Consider the following 8,721-nt stretch of genomic DNA (forward strand, 5'->3'; position numbering starts at 1 on the left):
CCGCATCTTGTACAGCAATTAACCACTAAGAAGAATATATGCAGTGTGTTAGTTATTGAAACTGTACTACAGATTTGATTTGAAACTGTCTTATTGCTATCTGTTTATCAGTAAAATTTTGAAAAAGAAATAAAAAAAAAGAAAGAAGGAAAAAGGTTGAAAAGTCAGGCCTTGAGGAGAGGATGGACCAGGCTGTGGAGGAGCGGGCTGTGGAGAAGGCCGAGGAACTCAGCAACCAGCTTGCCACTTGAGAGCTTGGGGTCCTGTAAAAGCCAGAAAGGAGACTGAAAACTCACAGGCTGTCCAAGAAGAAACTCGCGTGGGGGCTTGAGGCGAAGCAGAGGTGGGAAACCAATGCGCCCTGGGATCTATGTAACTGGGCAGAACTCTTCCAGACACAGGGAGGCTTGTGTGCTTCATTTCCAGAGAAGACATTTCTGTTTAGGTTAAATATGTCAGGAAATTGATAGAAGTAGAAAGAAGTAAGCATAAATCTTGGGAGTTATCAGCTCTTCAGTTGTTTTCCTAAGGATTTCATTCTATTGAAATAAATGGAATGAAGTACTTGATATTTTGTATGAAATCTAAACAAACATACAGGCAAAGAAGATAGGATGTTATTTATTTGTACAGATTTATGGTGTAAAATCAACGTTGCCTTTTATTTGTTTGGTATAGCACAGCTGTGATCTTTGTACTTTCTTATCTGTTCTTGGCATAACCACACTTTCCTGGAATTAATATTTTTAAGATTGGTTTTTGTTTAAAATGGATTAGTCATAAGTGCAAAAATGTCTCAGTTGATGCTATTTTTCCTGTAATTACCTTAATGCTATAAATTACCTAAATGACTGTAATTATCTTAATGCTATAAAACAATTATTAATTTAAAAAAAAAGTAGCCGCAGGGAGGAAACGTCATGGCCTGCTGGTTCAATCTGCTACTTGAAAAAAAAAAATGAGTTCTGTAGTATTACTAAGATATATGACCCACTTAAATATTGTGATATTCGGTACTTTACCCTGCAAAATGTGTGTATTTCACATAGAAAGTACCAAGTGTAAGATGGAGATTCAAGAGGTCAACTGGTTGTTTTCCAGAGTCTGGCATGGCAGTGAGCACTTAGTAGCGATTCATTAAGTACTTGCTAACGTACCTTACAAAGTGTGGTACCTTCATTTTTTGGAGGCTGGACATAGTATAGGTTTGATAGGTTCTGGTTCAGTTTACTGGACTAAAATTTCCAAAGGCCCAATTGTGCACAATATTTAGAAGACAAAACCAGGTATGGTGGCATATGACTTTGATCTCAGAACTGTGAGAGATTGAGGCAGGAGGATTCCAAGTTTGAGCCCAACCTGCACATCTTGGGAACTTTTTAATACCCTATCTCAAAATAAAATAGAGAAGAGGATGTAGCTTAGTGCAAGGGGCTTGAGTATAATCCCTAATACTTAAAAAAAAATCTAGAAGACAAGTATACAGCTGTGATGCAAAAATATGTTCTTATCTGATAATAGGATCAATACTTGAATCATGACTTGGCCTCACCCTGGTGATCCTGATGCCCTGACCTAGGACCTAATTCCCTTAGAAAAAAGTAAAGCACCATGGAACCACTTGCACTCATTTGTACCCTTATAATTTCTTTAATATTTGTATTTCTTTTTTCTGGTTTGATAGTTTAAGAAAAGTGAAATCAGCCTTATCCAAGACCACATCAGCATCACAGCAGTCTGCCTCCTAGATGACTATGTCGAACACAGACACTGTGCGGTCATCTGTGTGTTTCCTGTGTCGTCAGGAGATTAATGAGTGACATTGAGAGGACACTAGTCCTAAAGTCAGACTTCTAACTTCAAAAAGCAATTCAGAGCTCAGAGTTATTTCTTTCTGTGCTTTAAATACTTAGTTTATTGACCTTCAGAAGAAATAGAGGAGTTCAAACTGCAAAGTGAAATTAATTTAAAATGCAAAATACTAATTGGCTTTAATTTGGAGTCAGCATCCGAGAACAATATTTTTAGAAAATTAGGTTATAAGCTATTACTACATTTCTTCTGCAGTTATTAACTAGAGACAAGAAGTGAAGCACAAATATCTACAAAGAGGAAGACCAACGCCAGACTCAGAGAAACAAATGCAATCATACTGACCTTGATCGTAGTCAGATTACCACTTTATCATTACTCTTAAGCTCTAGGATATGAACCAGTTGTCCAAATCATTTCATATACAGCATTTGAAATCTGACTAAAATAGAAGAATACTAGCTACAAAACAGAATTGCAATCTTAGAGAGAAAAATATGCGGAAAGGAAACTTTGATATTATGTGTCTAAAACTAACTCAATTCTTCCTTCTGCTGATCCCCAGCCTCCTCAACTCAAATGATTTCAGTACTACAATTGTCAAAACCTATGTTCAACTTGGATTGCTGATTCTTTTAGGAGTATCTTTTTTAGATTTCTACCACAATGTTATTTTGGGACAAAGACATTTCCTTGACTTCTATGATTGTATTACATGGCCTGTGAGGAGTCGGAGAACTCTGCGATCTTAAATATCCCTTGAGAAAAACTCTAATGGGTTATCTAGCTCTTTATTCAAATAATGGACTATTAATACCTACTGGCTCCAGGTTGATTTAAACAAAACGTGTGTTACAGGCAGAGGGTAAAACAGGTTCAAAGGCTGTGATGTAAGAAAGATGAAGTACATAGGGGGCGCCAACAAGTGAAGGTGAGTGCTGCGGCTTCTATCTAGATGTTCCCACAAAGCCTCCTGCACTTACAGGGAGAGCTTTTGGGAGGTGCCTGGAATATGACTGGGTGTGAGACCCTGGACTAGCTTCCCAGAGGGACTATAGGGGTGTGAGGTTGCAAGGTGAAGTGTGGTGAGAAGAGTGAGTGAGGCATCTGCTGATCTCTCTGTGCGATCCGTTGTGCTGTGGAGATGAGGAGAAGGTAGACAAGAAGACAAGAGCTGGGTCAGGTGGTGGCTGGTCTGTCTGGTGGTGGCCTGTCTGCCTGGTTGGCGAGATGACCCCTGAGCAATAGTAAGGGCCTTTATTTATACCTTTTCAAAGTTGCAAGACACAAGGTCGCCTAGTGACTAATAGCCCACATTGTCCAGGCAAGATGTTTTTCTCCACTGAAAAAGCTTAACTGCTTTAAGCAGGGAGGCCTCATCCTGTCCTCCCACATATAGTTAATTTCAGCTTCGGTGGCTCCCAACCCGTGGGTCCCTGGGGTGTGGCCTGGAAGTCTATGTCCCTCCTCTTCTCTCACTTTCGAGCTGCTTCCTGGCTGCCATCCTAGGGATTGTTTTCCTTTGCTGCTCTACTCTGCCTTGGAGCCAGTCGGCTGTGGACCGAAACCTCTACACACTGAGCCAAAGCACAGCTTCCCCCTTGAACTGGGCAATGTTGGTATTTGGTCCTAGCAACAAGGAAGTTCCTGAAGCAGTGCTCTGGGGGATCTTTTACCTAGTGCGGAGGTGCTCCTGCAGGCAACTCCCAGGACTACAAACAAAATACAAAAGCAAGCAAAAACTGGAAGTGGTTGGCACTTCATGAAGCAGGAGAGACTGCTGCGAAGTGAGACTGAGGAAGGAACCAGGGCTTATGGTCCTTGGAATCTCGTGAATGATGTAAGAAGGTGGTGTGATCTGATTTATATTTTAAAAAAAGATGATTGGAACTTTTGTATAGGAAGTAGATTAGAAGAGAGGAGGAGGAGAGAGGTAACAGCCTGTTTGCTATTTATAGTAATTATAGTTGAAAGGCTAGGGGCTGGGGAGATGGCTCAGTAGAATAAGCACTTCCCTGGCAAGCGGAAGGGCTGAGTTCAATCCCTGGTTCCGACCAAAAAAAAAAAAAAAATACAGGAAAGGCTATAGTGAAATTATAAGAATTGGAAAAAGTACAAATGGGTTCCAGAGGTGTTTAGGGAGATTTAATTTGACAAGAATATAGTATCAATCGGGACTCCCACCTTTTAGTTTGGGAAAGTGGGTGGATGTCAAGCTACATACTCAAAACACTAATAATCTCAGAGAAGCAGTTTGTGGAGGGAAGGGGCCCATGCTCTCAAATCCTTCCCAGAGTACCCTGCAAACTATCTCCCTTCTGCTTTCCTCTTGAGTTCTGCTGGCACAGGGATGGTGTGTAGTCCTAAGAGGGTGGCTCCTTGTTCGTTATCTTTTGTTATTCTTTCCTGAAGGACCTAAGCTACACAGAAAACTGAGGGGCTGCTTGATGTGGAGATGCCTAAGTATGTGTCTTTAATCGATTTATGTAGGGTATAACTATGCTGGTGAATTGCCTGGAAATGTTTCAAATAGATATTGTAGTCAAACATCCTAAAGATTATAAATATTGGTGCTGACACAATTTTTCTTTTTTCTGAATTTTATTTTATCTCATTGCATTTTTGTTTTAATTTTTTTTAAAATCATTTATTTATTTATTTGGTCTTGCTACACAGGTTGGACTCATAGTGATCCTCCTGTCTCAGCCTTCCCAGTGCTGAGATTACAGGCACTTGCCACCATGCCCAGTTTTGGTGGCCAGCACGGCATGCCCATTGTTCCAGGTCCTTGCTCTTGCCAGGCAGCCACTTAGACTGCTGAGCTATCTCCCCAGCCCTTGTTTTGTTTTTTGAGACTGGCCTTTCCAATTTTTTTTTTTTTTTTTAGTGGCATAATTACAAAAAAACCAAAAGGGCTTATTATCCACTTGAATTGCTCATCTATTCAAACTTTTTTCCGTTGTATTTATTTTTTATCTGAAAATTAAATTTTGAGGGGTGAGGCTATTGTTCAGTGCAAAAGCCCCTGGTTTCAATCTCCAATACCACCAGAAAGAGGAGAGAGAGAGAGAGAGAGAGAGAGAGAGAGAGAGAGAGAGAGAGACAGAGAGAGAGAGAGAGAGAGACAGACAGACAGACAGACAGACAGACAGAGACAGCGACAGACAGAAGCAGAGGCAGAGAAAGACATAGAGAGAAATGAGGAGAGGGAGGGGAAGGAAAAGAAAGGGAAGGATGTAGTTTCTCTGGTCTTACTGTAGCCTCACTGAGCCCGACACTCTGGAGACATGGTAAAGCAATCTGTTTTAGCAGCACCCTCTCCCCAGGTGACTACTACGCACAGTCAAGTTTGAGAATTACAATTTATACCTCCCCTTCACAATGGAATTATGGGGCCCTATAGACATTAGCCACACTTGACAACACTTCTCAATGGCTATGTCTAATGTTTCCTCAAGGCCTCAAACCTTGTCCATGGGGCTTTTGGGAGGTGACTGAATCTAGGGTGTGTGACCGACTAACAGTGCAATGCTAGGATTAAGAGTGCCAGGTTTAAGGGTAGGTGATTACTGGTAGGTTTGGCACCACCCTAATCCCAGGAGCCTACATACAACCTAAGGGACAGAGGGACTTGTCTTCTCTTGCAGCTGCTTACTACCTTCTGCCTGCCATGAGAAGTTTCTCCCCTGTGGTAACTCTCTGCCATGCTATCTTGCTGTGGGGGAGAAAAGATTCTGTATCCTGCTGTGAAGCCAACCAATAATGGACTGAAACCTCTGCAAATGGTGACTTAAATAAACCTTTTTCCCTTTTTTATTTTTATTTTTTTTTTGTCTGTTTTTTGTATTTTAGGGAAAAGTCTACAGGGTGTTCAGGGTCTCACTGCTAGATCAGACTTGTAGTGATCCGCCTGTTTGCAGCCTCCCAAGAGCTGGGATTACAGGTCACACCACCACACCCAGTCTCAGTGCCTCTCAGTGTGCCCTGGGGGTGGGGCCCGCCTGGCAGGCCTGGGGATCGACCCTGGCCCCTGTGCCTGCTTGCAGGCGCTTTAATCTGCTGAGCTACTTGGGGGTAGGTATCTTCTCTTAGTAAGAAGAAAAGACACACTTAAAAATAAAAAGTAGTCCTTCTGGGAAGTCTTACTCAGTTTGTCTATGAGACAACTCCACCTGGCCTCTCATTCTGTGTGTGTCAGTTTCTAAAATCCTTTACAGCAAGTTATTTTATTACTAAGCTCCCACAAATGTATTATCTTAAAACTCTGTACATTCAGAAGGCCAACATCGGTCTCATTGGGCTACACTCAAGGTGCCAGTTTTCCTGGTTTCCCAAGGCTGTCTGTCCACATTGCGTAGCTCCTGGCTCCTGCCCTTGAGCAAAGTCAGCACATGCCTCTGCTTCAGTGAGAGGTTAGCTGTCTTTACACTTGGGAGTCTGTACTTAGCAGCTACCTATTGGCTATGGCATTATACTGTCACCAGCTGAGGCTGTTACAGAGCATCACAACAGCGTCATGCAATTTCCTTGGGCAATAAAAGTAAATTCTAATGAATACATTTATTACACTACTCAGAAAAAATCAAGAGAAGATGACTGATTCATCAGCAAAAAAGGTATTACAAGGAGTTTTATTTTATTTTGTATTTAGTACAGGGTCTGCAGGGTCTTACTACACAGATCGGACTCATAGTGACCCACCTGTTTTCAGCCTCCCAACTGCTGGGATTACAGGTGCGCGCCACCAAACCCAGTCATTTTGCCCAGGGGGTGGGGCCAGCATAGCATGCTGGGGATCAAACCTTGGCCCCTGTGTCTGCCTAAGCAGGTGCTTTAATTCACTGAGCTATCTGGCAGGTCCACAAGGAGTTTCAAAGACTATCTGACTAAGCCTTGGTTAAGAGGACAACTGAATTAGAACAATTATTCCCCAAAGAGTGTGGGCTGTTTTCTACAATCATTTTAATTGCTGTAGACTTTTTATTCATACAAAACACAAGTTTATTCTTTTTCTTTTTTCCTCTTTAACAGAGTCTTGCTATCTCATCCAAATCAACCTCAAACTTGAGATCCTCCTGTCTCAACATCTGGAGGGCTGGGATCACAGGCCTGTGCCTCTCACTGTATGTATGGAGGAGGGCGTTACTGGGGATTGAACACAGGGCTGTGCACTGAGCTCCATTCTCAGACCTTTTAAAATTCTTTATTTTCAGACAGTGTCTTTCCAAGTCCTTAGACCACCCAAACTGGGCTCAATTTTTAATCCTTTTGCCTGCACCTCCCAGAGTGCTAAGATTACTGATGTGTCCCTTCTTTTGATGAAATTTAGCTCCTTAACAGATAATATAATCACTATTCTGATCAGCATTTTTTCTTACATTCTTTAATACCCATTTTTGATAGATTGGATAATTGTACTGTTAATTTCACATCTTCTATTGATAAACAAGCAGTCCGGCCTGGGGAGATCGCTCAGTGGCATAAGTGCTTCCCTAGCAAGCACAAGGGTCTGAGTTCAATCCCTGGTTAAAAAAAAAAAAAAAAAAAAGCGGTTAATGCTGAATTTTTAAAAAAATTTATTTTATTCATTTATTTATTCATTTATTTTTGAGGTACTAAAGATTGAACTCAGAACCCTGCGCCTGCCAGGCAAGCACTTATTCTACTGAGCTATCTCCCTGGCCCCTTAAATTTTTTTTTAATTCTTTTTAATTTCTTATAACTTTCTTTTTGTTGTTGATGTTTTGTTTTAAACTAATTTTGCAGGTTTATATCTGATAACCTAAACAACTAACTTGAAGATAACATCATGCAATACAGCAATGATTGTTGAATTCCTAATGAAATTTTGTATTGTTTCTAATGCTTTTTAAAAATATTTTGTATTCTTTAAAAAATTAAAGAAAGGAAAGGAAGAGTTATTTTTTGTTCTTTTAATTTTTTTTTTTAACCAACTTGCATGCTTATATCCGGTAAGCTGTACAAGTGATTTGAAGACAGCAATATGCAATATAACAACCATTGTTAAATTAGTATCATCTTTGTTTAGTGAAATTCTGTATCTTTTCTAATGTTTTTGTTCGTTTTTGTTTACTATTTTTTATTCTCTTTAAACATAAAAATAAAAAATAAAGAGAGGCCTGATGGTGCAGCCTATAATCCCAGTACTCTGGGTGCTGAGGCAAAAAGAATTGAGAGTTGAAGCACAGCCTTGGGCAATTTACGACTCAGTAGGGCCCTGGTTCAAACTTAAAACTTTTTTTTTTTTTTTTTTTTTGTCAGAACCGGGGATTGAATTCAGGCTCTTGCGCTTGCCAAGGAAGCGCTTATTCCACTGAGCCATCTCTCCAGCCCTTAAAATGTTTTTTAATTTTGATGTTAAAGGGACCAAGGACATAGCTGAAGACAAAAGCCCTCCGTTGAGTCGCCTCCTCAATCCTAGAAAGGAAATGAGTTCCAATGGAGACTGCCAGGTAACCTCTCATGTTCTGTATTTCCAAATACTGCGAGGTTTCCCAAAGTGCCACAGCTCTCAGGTGGGGCTTGGGGGCGGGTGACAGCAAGCGAGGAGGCGTGGGGCTGCACAGGGCTAGATGGGACGGGGCTGGACAGGGCTAGACGGGGCTAGACGGGACGGGGCTGGGCTGGACTGGACGAGATGGGGCTAGACATGGCTAGATGGGGCTGAACGGGACGGGGCTGTACAGGATGGGGCTGGATGGGGCTAGACGGGGCTAGACGGGATGGGGCTGGACGGGACCGGGCTGGGCTGAACTGTACGAGATGGGGCTAGAAAGGGCTGGATGGCACGGAGCTGGATGGGACGGGGCTGGGCTGGACTGGACAGGGCTGGACGGGACGGAGCTAGACAGGGCTAGATGGGGCTGGACGGGACAGGGCTGGACGGGA

At 41.9% G+C, this 8,721-nt stretch overlaps 1 pseudogene; it reads left to right on the top strand.

Moving 5' to 3' along the window:
* LOC101592316 overlaps positions 1-8,721 on the top strand; it is a 15,615-nt pseudogene that overhangs the window by 1,833 nt on the left and 5,061 nt on the right.

Source organism: Octodon degus, unplaced genomic scaffold, assembly GCF_000260255.1.
Source record: "Octodon degus isolate 3935 unplaced genomic scaffold, OctDeg1.0 scaffold00061, whole genome shotgun sequence".
In the NCBI taxonomy this organism is placed as follows: Eukaryota; Metazoa; Chordata; class Mammalia; order Rodentia; family Octodontidae; genus Octodon; species Octodon degus.